At 40.7% G+C, this 12,515-nt stretch overlaps 1 protein-coding gene across 3 annotated transcripts in view; it reads right to left on the reverse strand.

Moving 5' to 3' along the window:
* CALCRL (calcitonin receptor like receptor) overlaps positions 1–10,208 on the reverse strand; it is a 63,939-nt gene extending 53,731 nt beyond the window's left edge. For 2 of the 3 annotated variants that reach the window (XM_069021920.1, XM_069021922.1), the window contains exon 1: positions 10,014–10,208. The gene's annotated coding sequence lies outside the window, so the exon portion shown is untranslated. Of the gene's footprint in view, positions 1–9,481; positions 9,542–10,013 lie in introns of those variants that run through there. The other variant, XM_069021921.1, reaches the window with a different exon arrangement.
* Positions 10,209–12,515: the final 2,307 nt, after the last annotated feature.

The raw sequence follows: 12,515 nt of genomic DNA on the forward strand, positions 1-12,515 counted from the left end.
CCAGTCTCACCCACAGACACCTCACGTCCATGGATATGTCTCTCACTCTGCAAGACTCACATGTACATCCCGCTGTGGCCAGCTCCCCGCCCTCCCGTGCTCGCGTGCAAAGGAGGCAGCGACAGACCCGCTGAGGGATCCTCGGCTGCCAGACTTCCCCTTGCAGTTCTGCTAACCTCAATGCTGACCTACAGTACCCTTAGTTTTCCATTCCTTAGACTCTCTTACACAAATATAGCCCAGGATGCCAAATTGGGCTGTGTTTATTCCAAGAACACAAAGACGACCATTTTCACATCTAAGAAAATGACATGTCTTGATAAAAAATTGAAACATTTTCATACAATGCCAAAAACAAATGAAGTTTTCATCAGCATCCCAGATCCCCGTGGACTGGTTTCTAGTCTATTCTACTGATTCCTGGAGCCCAATGCCAAATTCATGTCTTCCCAAATTTGATTTAATCCTCTCTTGCTTGAACTCCTTATTTCACATTAGCTGGGAACCTTCTCAAAGGTTTTCAACTGTGCCCATTAGTAGGTGTCTTTCAGGGAGAGAGTTAATTTAACCACACACAGAAACAGTCCACAGTTGCTTCAATGAGGTGCTATTTTTCATCTTTGCCTTTTAAATCAAACTGAACATTTGGATTCCAAGTGTTGGAAACCATGGAAAATACCCTATAAGTCAAAAAGCAGCACTGCAAATAAGCTGCTTTCTTTTCAAAATCAAAAAGCAACATATTTTTCTTTTAAGTGATCTACCTAAATTTTCAAATACAACAGCCCCATCACAAGATTCTTGGTTTCATTTTGCTAAGTACATTAAGGCTAATTTGCAGTTCAATGGTGAAAAAAAATTCCTGGCTTTTTTTTGTGTGCCATTACCAATGATGATAAATAAATACCAAATACTTAAAAAAATCTATCAATTTATTGTAAATACTGAAAAGCAGCTTTCCACAGGGCTATTAGAAAAACACCTTCATTTCATCAAATTGACCTTAGCTAGAAAATGAGCAGCTCATAGCCTTACAACACTAATTAATAATAGGATGCTGACAAATAAAACAAGCTGGTAAATATGAATCTTGTTCATAACAAGATTGCACAAGAAAATATACTGTAATGACCCTGTCTGAGCATCCTGTAATAGCCCATTGTTCCTCTCTATTACTGTCATTCAGCAATTTTTTTAATAGCGGATGTGTGGCTGCAGAGGAACCAACGCAACATGGGACTGCACGTGCACAAATCCTGCCCCATCCTAGAGGTGAGGAGATGGTCCCAGCACTCCTGGGCTGCTCGCTGGATGTGGAGATCTACCCAACAACCCCAAATCTCTGCATAGCTTGAATGAGAGAAATAAAAATATTTAGCTAGAAGTGCCTAAAGGATTTGTAAACTGAGAAGAGAGCAGAATCATTTTACCTGTGCAGGGCAAATTACAGGAACGACAGGAATGAATAATGGAAAATCATAGGCTTAAATTCTGAGAGATCATGGAGTCTTTTAGTCAATAAATGGCAGAAGAAATAGGAGGTATCCTTCTGTTCCATAAATGAAGAGGAAAGGTGCTAATAAAGATCTTTAGTGCATGACAACTGCATATTTCACCTGCTCTCTGTATGACAAAAGATGAGCTAACTCAGCACTGCAGTTACTGACACCTTAACTGGACCATGGACTGAAACCCAGCATCTGGTTTTGTTACCTAATTAAAATAGTGACTAGACAACTAATTTCATAACCATACTGGGAATTCATGTCATGCAAATTACTGCAAGTAGTGATTTCTCACCAGTTAAAGGAATCTTTCTGTTTATCAAAGTTTGACTGACCACAGGACACCTAACTGAGCTTTGTCCCTGCAATGAGAGTCATGCTAAAGGCAACATCATTCCGTTCACTGATTTGTTCAGTTCACTTTCCTATGGGAACAACATTTTAAGGTTCAAGCATTTTTTCCTTTGTGCATTTGTTACTCCTTCCATCATTTTGTCTTCCTTGCTACCAGGCTTCTTTGTTTTATTGTTAATTAGTACTCAAAGAAGAAGTTGGACAATGTCCTGTTTAAAATCTGTAAATGTTTAAAAATATAAAAGCTCAGAATTTTATGAAACCCAAGGACTAAAGAAATTGTAAAAATAAAATAAAACAAAACAAACCTCCGGCTTAACAATTTCCACATTCCTGTATGGTATAATGCTATTTTTGAACACTTTGGTTTGGCAAATGTGCATTCCCACAGGAAGTTGAGTTATCACAGATAACTCTGTCATGCCAGTCTGTCTTCATTGGACAACATGAATTTCCATAGAAACCTGTCTTTCCTTGCCTATGCTGACTTAGAAAGGTTACTGGTCCCTAAAATCTGCTTTGAACCGGGGTTCTTTTGGTGCTGCCACACTGTAGCTGTGTACTCTGGAGGTGGCAGCAGCCACTGCCATGCTCCGGTGCCCCAGTGCCCCTGCAGACAGCACAAGTATTCTGCCATCCTTCCAACAAACCCTGAATTACTGCCATGTCCTTCACTGGTCTGTAATGTGACTCTAGGAAAAGCTTAGCATGTCAGCAGACTATTTTATCCCTGCAGCTCTAAATAAAAAGTGTCCAGTTAAACTACATTGTCTGAATTCTTCTCTTGGATTGCACGCACAATTTTTAGAAGAGAGATCTTCTCTAGACAAAGTGCTCTGCTTGTACAAGCTCTTCTGAAATAATTGGGGGAGAAAAAGGAAAAGAAAACCTAGGCCCAGCAGCTATCCTGGTGGATCATGCTGAAAGGTTAAAAACATCTGAATGATTTTCCTAGATACTCTCAAAATGCTTATACGGCACATCCAGCAAGCAGGGCTGGGGGAACAAAAGGCTCTTAAAAGATCGTGCTGTGACTTCCATAATCAGCCCAATAATGACACTCTCAAGAGTTGAAGATGGACCAAAATCACCTCCTGTAGTCAGAAATTAACAATTTCCAGAATGAGAAACTAAAAGTAATTTCAAATTAATATGACTGTACTCCAGACAGAACTGTTTGAGCTTCCAATTATAACCATTACTCCTGTTTTAGATAAACCCTACACTGTGATAGCAAATAGATATGAAAAAAAATCTATTTCCACTTTACTCACTGGTGTGTAATCTGTGGCAGTTTTAATTGCACTTAGGACATAACACACAGAAAATTACAGAAGTGATACAATCTTTCACATCTCCCTCAAGGAAAAATGATGGAGGGTGAGATCCCCCAGTTCTGTAGGACAAGAAGACCGCAATAGCAGAGTTTAACTTGATGGGAATTCTTACTCTTATTGGCATATTGGTTTCTAAAGTTCTTCTTTTCTAGGACTAATTTTCCCTGTTTGTTTTCAGCAGAAAGGCTTTCATTTCCTGATGCACATACACAATTAACAGATTAGAAACAATTTTTTTTTAAAACCCCTCTTTACACACTTCTTCTAAAACTGGAGAGAAAAAAAAACCCCAAAACAAAACAAAGGAAAAAAACAAACCCTCCCCCGCAAGCCCCACACTACACTGGCACGAACACAACCACAAGAAAGGCTGCAACTTAGTTCAGTGTTTAAGTGTCTACTTAGCATGTGCTTTTTCCCAACTGCTGCCAGCCACACACAAACCCAGCGCAATCCTGGTGGCCTTCCATGCATTTTAACACAATAACCACCACATTTAATAAAGAATGAAGAATGCACAGTGGTAGCCACACGGAGCACTTGAATAGCACTCAGGAAAGAGCCTTAATTTGGCTTTCCTGAACTTATTGAAGCTAACTTTTTCCCCAGTACACACTAAATCAATGTTAAAAAGGTTCCCGATCCCAGTGCTTTGTTACGGTACACATGGCTGCTGTTCCTCTGCGAGGAAGATGGCTCTGAAGTTCAACACAGTCATTTATGGAAAGGGTTCCTACCCCCACCTTCCCCTTCCAAGAAACTGGACGTGTGAAGACAGACATTTCTTTGAGAGGAAGAATAAGGCAGAGGTTAATTTCATCTGCATGAGCCAGTATAGGATAAGCTTTTGGAAATACTGTCAAGCCACATTCTTAATGCCTGGCAAAGTGACTCACTCAGAGTCATCACAGGAAAGGAAGTTGAACAGAATCAAAAACGGAACAGGATGGGGGCTTAAACAGGAGAAAGAAGTGAGAGAAAGGAAACTGGATTGTATAAAGTAGTCTGAGGTTACACATTCTAGAATGAGATTATTTTTTAAATAAATATATAAAGTATGTATCTGTAAAAATATATACACATACGCATATATAAAAATACATGTATGTATGCATGTATTTACAATAAAAAGCTTCTTTCTATTTAAAGAGAGACTTGTATTTGTGGATTGCCTTCCAAAGCTGCCTGCTGAGGTATTTGTTTCTGTTTGAGGTGGCATTGACATGGTCTGGGAAATAAACAACAATTCCCTCTAGAAACCCACAAATTTTTAACGAACACATTCCTATTCCACACAATATGAAACTCTCAGAATATGGAGCTCCACACTCATGTACAAATCCACCACAATGCAACAAACACATTAGTACATCATTCCCTAAAGAAACACTGAACAATAAACAAGACACTTTTTTATTCTCCCACCAGAAAATGCATAATTGACTTTTACTAGAAACTCCATGACACACGGCAAAATTTCTCTCCTCCAAACTTTTTTACTGTGAAAGTTTGGATGATTAGCCACCTAACATATCAATTTTAGGTAACTCAAACAGAAAAAGTATGTAGACTGTCTCAATATGTAAGACAGTTACAGCAGACTTCATCACAACAGAAAACACATTACTTGTGCAAGAGAATGTCCACCAACAAAAAGAACAATTTTGGTCCCCAAGGAAGATGACAAAAACAGTTTTTAATATCATCAAGGCAATATTCAACTGAGTCACAGCTCTTTAGGTTTCAGTCATGTCACCCGTGAGTACAAGTTCTGACTGTATAATCCAATACCAATGACTGTCCTTTTTTATGTTCAAGGGGACACAGAGAAAGATGAATACACACATTAAATCATATAACTAAAAAAAGAAACTTCAGAATCAAGAAGGCATGCCTGGTCAAAAAATGATCCTGGAAAAATGTATTAGAATAAATACTTCTAAATTTTCCTAAAAAAGCTTATCTCTGTTTGTGTAATATTTCTTATTTAATCCCCAGAGTGACACCTGCTGGACTTCACTAACTGAAACTAAAGGGCAGATACTCCCATTATACAGAATATTTCAGGATAAAAATTGCAAAAATGTGCCATTTTAGTAATAAAAGGCTGCAAAGTATAAATTTTCCTTCCATTTAGGATACTAAATAAATACATAGCTGCAACCGCAGAAGAAGGAAGTATAATGTCAAAAGGTCTTACTCATTTCTGAAAAGTAAATTTTTAAATTTCTGTCTAGGAAGGATTATAGAGCACGACATTTGGTGACAAATTATAGTAATTTCTGATAATATTAATATGGAAAAAATACTTTTAAATCCTAAAACAAATGAGTTCTGGTATAACAAAAATGGTCTCAATACATCCTTTGTTTTACTTTCTTGAAACTCTACCAGAATTGTCAGTACTGGGATAATATAAAATTCATGAAAATTAATTGGCAAGATTTTACCACTGTGATGGGGGAGGGGAAACGTAAGGAGAAAAGCTAAATGGTAATTCAAAGAGTGACACTTTATACCCATACAAGCATTCAAGGTTGTGCAGTTTTCAAGCTGAGAATATCAAAGAATAGGTGGAAAAGATGATGTAGATTTTAGGAACATAAGATATTCAGCCTAAACACAGCTAGTGGCATACAACAGTGTATGAGGCAGGTGCAGGTGCTTTGAACATAGAAATCAAAAGGAAAAAGTTACTAATTTCTCTCTTTGGCTCCTTGTTCATAGTACTACATAGGAAGTCAGAGTGGTATGGGCCTCATTAAACAAAATTATCACTAATTTTTTGGGTGATATTTTTTCAAATGTAGCCTGCATGACGCAAACATAAATCCAGAAATACAACATTGTTTTATTTTCTAAAATTCAGTTAGAATGGTCAGCTACAGCTTAATAATGGCCAAAACTGCCAGAAAAGGCTTGAGTGACACCTAGGATATATTAAAAGGTAACGGCCTCAGGCACACTCAAATTTACCACAAGAGCCTGATTTCTTTTCTTGAAGGGAGAACATGGCTTCTCTCAAGGAAAGTCTTTTTTTGGTGCATTACAACGAGTTAAATGCATTTCAAATGCATCTTTCCAAAGAAAAGCAACTCAAAATAAATCACTTTTGGACAGCGTATACTGCAGAAATGATTGAAAGTGTTTGCACAGAGCTAGGGCAGAAAAAGGATGACTTTGCTGGGAAAATGTAAACAGTATAAACAAACTTGGGAGACTGAAGCGTAAGAGACAACTGTTAAAACAAAACTTGAAAATGTGAAAGTTTAGCCTTTCAGTTCTGCCCAGATACTAAAATAGAACAAAAAGTGTTGCTAAGGAGAAATGTTCTAATGGAACCCAATTTTGTAAGATCTTCTGTTGTACCACACTGGCTGTGGAATTCTCCATTAAGGTAACAGGTGAGAAGTAGGCTATTTTCTACTGCTCTTTGTGCAAATTTTTTACACTGAAAACATCAGAGCTGCCAATGTGAATGCAAAAAGTAAAAAATAATGGGTTGTGTCCATGTACAGAAAGCTTTCTCTGTTTTCTTTTAAGCATTAAAAGGATGCAGCATTCAGATATATGCAATTCAGAATATTAGCACTTGTGATTCCCAGTTTTCTAAACGGTGAGGTCTAGGGTTAATCTACTTTGAAAGTTTCTTTATAAACCTATGTTCTGTCATTAGTTGCAACACTGGCAATAATGGAAGTCAGCGTGAGATGGACCTGCATATGCTGTATGTAGAAATAATATACTATATATGTTATTGTATCTCTAATACACATAAACACACATAAAAACACACTTATTTTACTGCCTGAAAGTTATTTTTTGCCAACTCACATCTGTTTTGACAGTAGCAGTACTCATTCCTTCCTCGACACAGTAGTATCAAGGATATAGTTAATTCCAGAGCTCTGACAATTTGCTGCTCCAGGCACTTAAAATACTCACTAGGGACAGAGCAGTTCCATAAGCGAGTAAAGACTGTTTTCAAAAAGTGCAAAGCTTGACTGAGGAAACTGCTGCACATGAAACTCAATGACAGAACTACCCAGGCTTCCAGAGCAGAGGTGGCCAGGGCACCGAGGCAACGCCAGTATTGTGTGTGTGCCACAGGAGTGGCAGCTGATCAGAAGCACCGAAGGGATTTTGGTACCAAATCAAGAACATCGTAAACATGTTGGCAACAGACGGGAACAACTTCTTAAGGAGAAATCCTGTTTTGTTTTCCTAACTGTAGACTTGGACTTCTCATTGGAGAAATCCCCTCAATGGCTTTAATAGATAGCTTATGTTTTATGTTTAGCATTTACTACTGCAGTGACTAGATGTACCTCAGTATACGTGAGGAGATATACACTTTACACGTGTTATTATTAAAACCCTATCGATAGTGCTGGTTTCTTCCAAATGACCATGGCCCACTTTGAATTGCATTACTGCATGACTTCACGGACTTTTGTGGGTCCAATCCCACCCAGCTCCTGCACAGGCCAGGAATGTTACTGGAAGAAGATGATTACCTCAAATGTATACAATATAGAAGCAAGTTAGTAATGATATGGGTGGCAAAGGAAATTTGTTAATGTGCTTTCTTCCCTCGCTTTTGTTCTTAATTGTATCCTGGTCTAAAATCTAAACTGCAGTACCCAGACAGCACACAGAAAAATCCTGTATTCCCAGAGGAAGTCCCTTTGCTGAACCAGGTAAGGCATTGGTGACCCAGCAAGACACATACAGATCTGTGTTTTTCAACTGGAGCACTCAAAAATTACAGAAATTACCAAAAAAACCAGCTGCCAACAGACAGCAGAATGCAAGTGCCTGGAAGGGTGATGTTTGTATAATTCCTTCAACAGAAAAATACCCACATTTAGGAAGGTCTTGCCCTTTGATAGTCGGTGGACAAATTCCCACTGGTTCTCAGTGGACCAGGATTTCAACAGTTGTGTTGTATCAAGAAAAGCCTATTCACAGGGACAAATACTACATCTCTTAATGCAGAGAAAGACTCCAACTGATCACAAACTCAGGGTGCAGTAACATTTGAAGGTGCAAGGACACACATAATGCAATTCTTGAACTTGCAATGCATCTTACATATCCAGGTACTTAGTTTTGCCCAGTAAAAAGTGCAGTCACACTGTTCTATGTCAATACCCTGCCTTTGTCTTTGCTTAACCTGCAAATAGTGCAGATTCTGGCATCAAACCTGCAAACACACGTGTGCCTGGCACATCGTCCGTGGGCAGACCCACTTCAGCCTACACCAGCTGCTAATAAAAATCTGGATAACTTAGCTGATACACTTCTGAAGACAGTTGTTCCCACTGCACTGATCATTAAAACACCATATGCACCTTTTATGTGAAGTACCATCTTAAGCGACTTAGTATCACCAAGTGCCTTTTGTGTGGATTAAAGACTGTGGGATTGCTCCTTCTTTGCAGTGAAATAGACAAGAGTTTAGGCAAACTACAGAAGAAAATACTGTGCAAACACAGGTTGTTATTTTTAATTAAGAATTTCAGACAGTACCACAGCACGTGTACTTTAAAAGAAAACACATGGGTTCAGGTCTGGTCTTAACATCGATCTAGATCTAGAGAGTCTCCTTTCAAAGCACTGAGAGGACCGCAGATTCTGAGCACATCCCTGACCTGAACAGGCTTCAGCTGTTAGATGCATTATTAGTGCGAGGGAATGACAAGATCTCCAGTATGCACAGTAGGACTGGGAAGACTGCATTGGCGCAATTATAAGAGCAGCAAAGTCCATCCCCAAGGTACCTCACATGAGTTTATTAAGGCAAAGAGAAAAAAACTCAGGGTTTTTTATAACTATTTCATTATCTTCCCTTATAAACTGCATGGATAACTAAAAGATTCATTGTAGATCAAATCCAAGTGTGATTTATAGCCTAACAAGATTTATTTTCCTGCTTCTATGGCTCCATTGCTTACACACACGAGCAAATGACTAGGATTACCAATCTCAGCACTGCAACCGCATTGGTAAAACCAGAGGGTATCACATCTGTTTTGGAAACTAAAGGAGTGCCAAGACTTTTAACTGCCTATCAGCTGGTACTTGAACGCACGGAATCACACACTTTCCACTGTTCAATAGTTCCTCAAGGAAAGGAAAAGTGGGCAATTAGCTGTCAATAAATCAGTTCGGTGTTTGCGGTTAAAAACCTCAAAGAGTAACACGCCGGCACGCGTACAGGCTTCAAACTAACCCAACTTTTCCGCAAGCAAACAGAAAGCCCAAACAAAACAGAAGCTTTACCTTTTAAGTTGTGTAATTACAACAGAAAACCTAATTATGAAACAACTCAAGTATGACCGCTTTCTGGTACAGCAAGTTTAGAGAAATACTCAGTAAGCAAACCTACACCACTTTATCACCTAATTCAGCCTCTATTATAAGAGCTGCAGTTGCATTGAGTTAATCTCAAGGACCCTTTTCAAGCCAATGAGCTTCTAATTCTCTCCAGATGCAAAGACAGAAATTTGGTTAGTTAATATTAGAGGTTTCAGGCAGAATCCTTAAAGGGCTGATTGGGGCATTTTATCTCCTTTTCTATCTATTTAGCCTACCAAGCATAGACGATAACAACACCAGTGATAAAATCAGCTCAACACCTCGCTAACTAAAAATAAACGAAGGTTCTCCTCGCAGCGTTTCTCGGCGCAGATTCCGTATCCCGCGCCGAGGTTCGTGCCAGAGCATGCACACACGCGTTACTATCGCTGCGTTCCGAGGGCACACAACTGCTGCCCGTGGGGACAACAATGAATCCGCTCGGAGCGGCACTCACCACGCGGAGTTTTTACGAGAACGCTTTCAGATGAAGCTGTGAGGAGATGTCTCGCTCAGTCCCTCCGCGGCCAAGTGAGAGCGGCGAGAGCGCAGTGCCCCGGCTGGGTGTAATCCAGAGCCCGAGGCTGGCGGCTCTCCCGGCGGAGCAGCGCTGCTGCGGGAGCGCCGGGAGCGTGTCCGATGGCAGCGCGGAGCGGCGGCAGCAGTGAAACATCAGAGCTTCCTGTTACATCACCCGACCCCGCCTGCGGCCGGCGTTGAGTTACTTTTCTCTCCCGAATGGCATGTCCCGGGGAAGCCGGGCTCCCCTGGCATTGGAGCGGGGAGCTGGCCGAGCCCCGGCGCTGCCATCTGCTCCCGGACAGCGCAGCCTCGGCCCGCACCTGGCCCCAGGGCGGCTCCGCTCGGCCGCCCCGACTCAAAGCCGGCGCTCTGAAACCACTTGCAAAATACTCGCTCGCTGCTCTGGAGGAGACCACGGGACCTGTCCTTTCACGTATCGAGCCGGTGAGATTCGTCGTCCTCCTCCTCCAGCTAGACCCAGAGAAACAAATTAGTTTGGACTTTTATTCACAAAGAACACAGGAGAGCTGCATTCCTCCTCAGTATGACTGACCTGACCCACCTCTGCCAGCGACTGCAGGGGCTGCATTACATCCCGTACCGTAAGGGCTGAAAAACTCTACACAGAAACACCTTTATTCCTCAGATGTAAACCAGCTACAAAGATCAGATTCAAAATTTCAGTTTCAAGCAGGCGCATTGTTTACAGTGCCACTTTGTTTTGTACCCAAGAAAAAGTCGTATTTAAAGAAATAAGTCTTGGAAGTATCAAGGGTAGAAAAAAAGCAAAAGGAACATTATCATTGCTGCACACATCTCTATGCTATATTTTTCTAAACACTGGTGATTTGAAAGCACAAGTATGAATAAACTGCCTAGTTTGAAAACTGCCATGACAGAGGACAAAACAGAATTAACAGCAGTCTTCCTACTAGCTTCGAAGAACATTGTAACAGGAGCTAAAAACGTTTTTTTGAAACCATTTGTCACTTGTTTTTATACAATCGTTACCTGTAGTAAGGACAGAATCTGTGCCAAGTCAATGGGCAGTTACTGTGTGCACAGGACAACACTGTGCTGTAAAATGGGGAGTTCATGGAGCATTAAATTCAAATTATATGAACACCTGGAACACCAGTACTCCTTATGGAACACCATAAAAGCCTCCCAAAAGTCATGCTGTTATAAGGACCTATCAAAATTTTACCACTGAATTTGCTCATAAAACAAGATAAAATATTCTGCTTGTTTCTCACTACCTGTCACTCATCCACTTTTTTTTTTTTTACCAGCAGAATCATATGTGGAACATGCCGTGAACTGGATGAAGGAATTCATCTGGCCATTGATAACATTTTCATCAAGAAGGAAAACAGCAAGAAACACAAAACTAAGGGGGAAAACCCCCACAAAACAAACAAAAAATACTTCAGACAAAACCCATACCCAATCCAGGGTCGGGAAAAATTGGAAGAGGGAAAAGAGGGGCAGGAATACTGTAAATCCAAATGACCCCTTGACAACACAAATTTTGAAATCCTACTCCAGGTTTACCAAGAGCAGACTTGGATACTCCTTTGGCACATGTGAGCATTGGTATGTCTATGATCTTACATCAACAGGGGAATATTTGAGTTCTATAATCAGTGAAGAACTGAGAACTGGCACTCTAAACCTCTAGTCATTATAAACAGATATAAACTGGAGATTAGCTCTGATTCGCTCTAATTCTGAACAGTGGTGGAAACTAACTTCTCTGAAACAAATGGTGTCACCTCAGGTAGTGGAATTTCATCAGGAGTGAGCCTGATAACATTATTTTAGACCAATTAGGTCTAGGTTGTAGATGCAACATGGTACATTACACAATGTAACTTAGAGAATGATCCATGTATTCCAGCCACGCACACATCTTCAAGACAGGCATCTGAATTAGCTAGAGGCATTTATTACACAGGCCATGTTTGGGCTTGTCAAACTCAGTGGAGTTGTGTGCAGGCTTTTTTGTTTGTGGGGACTTTTTCAGTTGGTTGGTTGCTCTGGGAGTTTTTTGGGTTTATTTTTACAAAGTCTTATGTTCTACTGATTTAGGTAACATTAAAACTTGCTTATTCCTACCCTACAGATACTGAGACCCCTCATCTGGTGCAGTCCGCACTTCAGAGAGCAGTGGCCCCCGGCACTGCTGCATCTCCCCGTCCTGTGGCTGCGAGGAACGTAAATCACACCCGTACAGGCTGCCCTGGTTACCGACAGCGGAGGAGGGAGCAGTTCAAGGGGACCTAAATGTGCAAACGTACCTCCACTGGAACCAAAGAAGGCTTAAAAGCGGGCAAAGCGAGTAAATTCAATGAATTCCCCCTTTTCCATCAGCGCGATCCCGCCCGGCGCTCGCCGCTCCGCCGGCGCCCTCTCGCGGCCGCCCGGGGCATAAACG

This window comes from Aphelocoma coerulescens, chromosome 7, assembly GCF_041296385.1.
Source record: "Aphelocoma coerulescens isolate FSJ_1873_10779 chromosome 7, UR_Acoe_1.0, whole genome shotgun sequence".
In the NCBI taxonomy this organism is placed as follows: domain Eukaryota; kingdom Metazoa; phylum Chordata; class Aves; order Passeriformes; family Corvidae; genus Aphelocoma; species Aphelocoma coerulescens.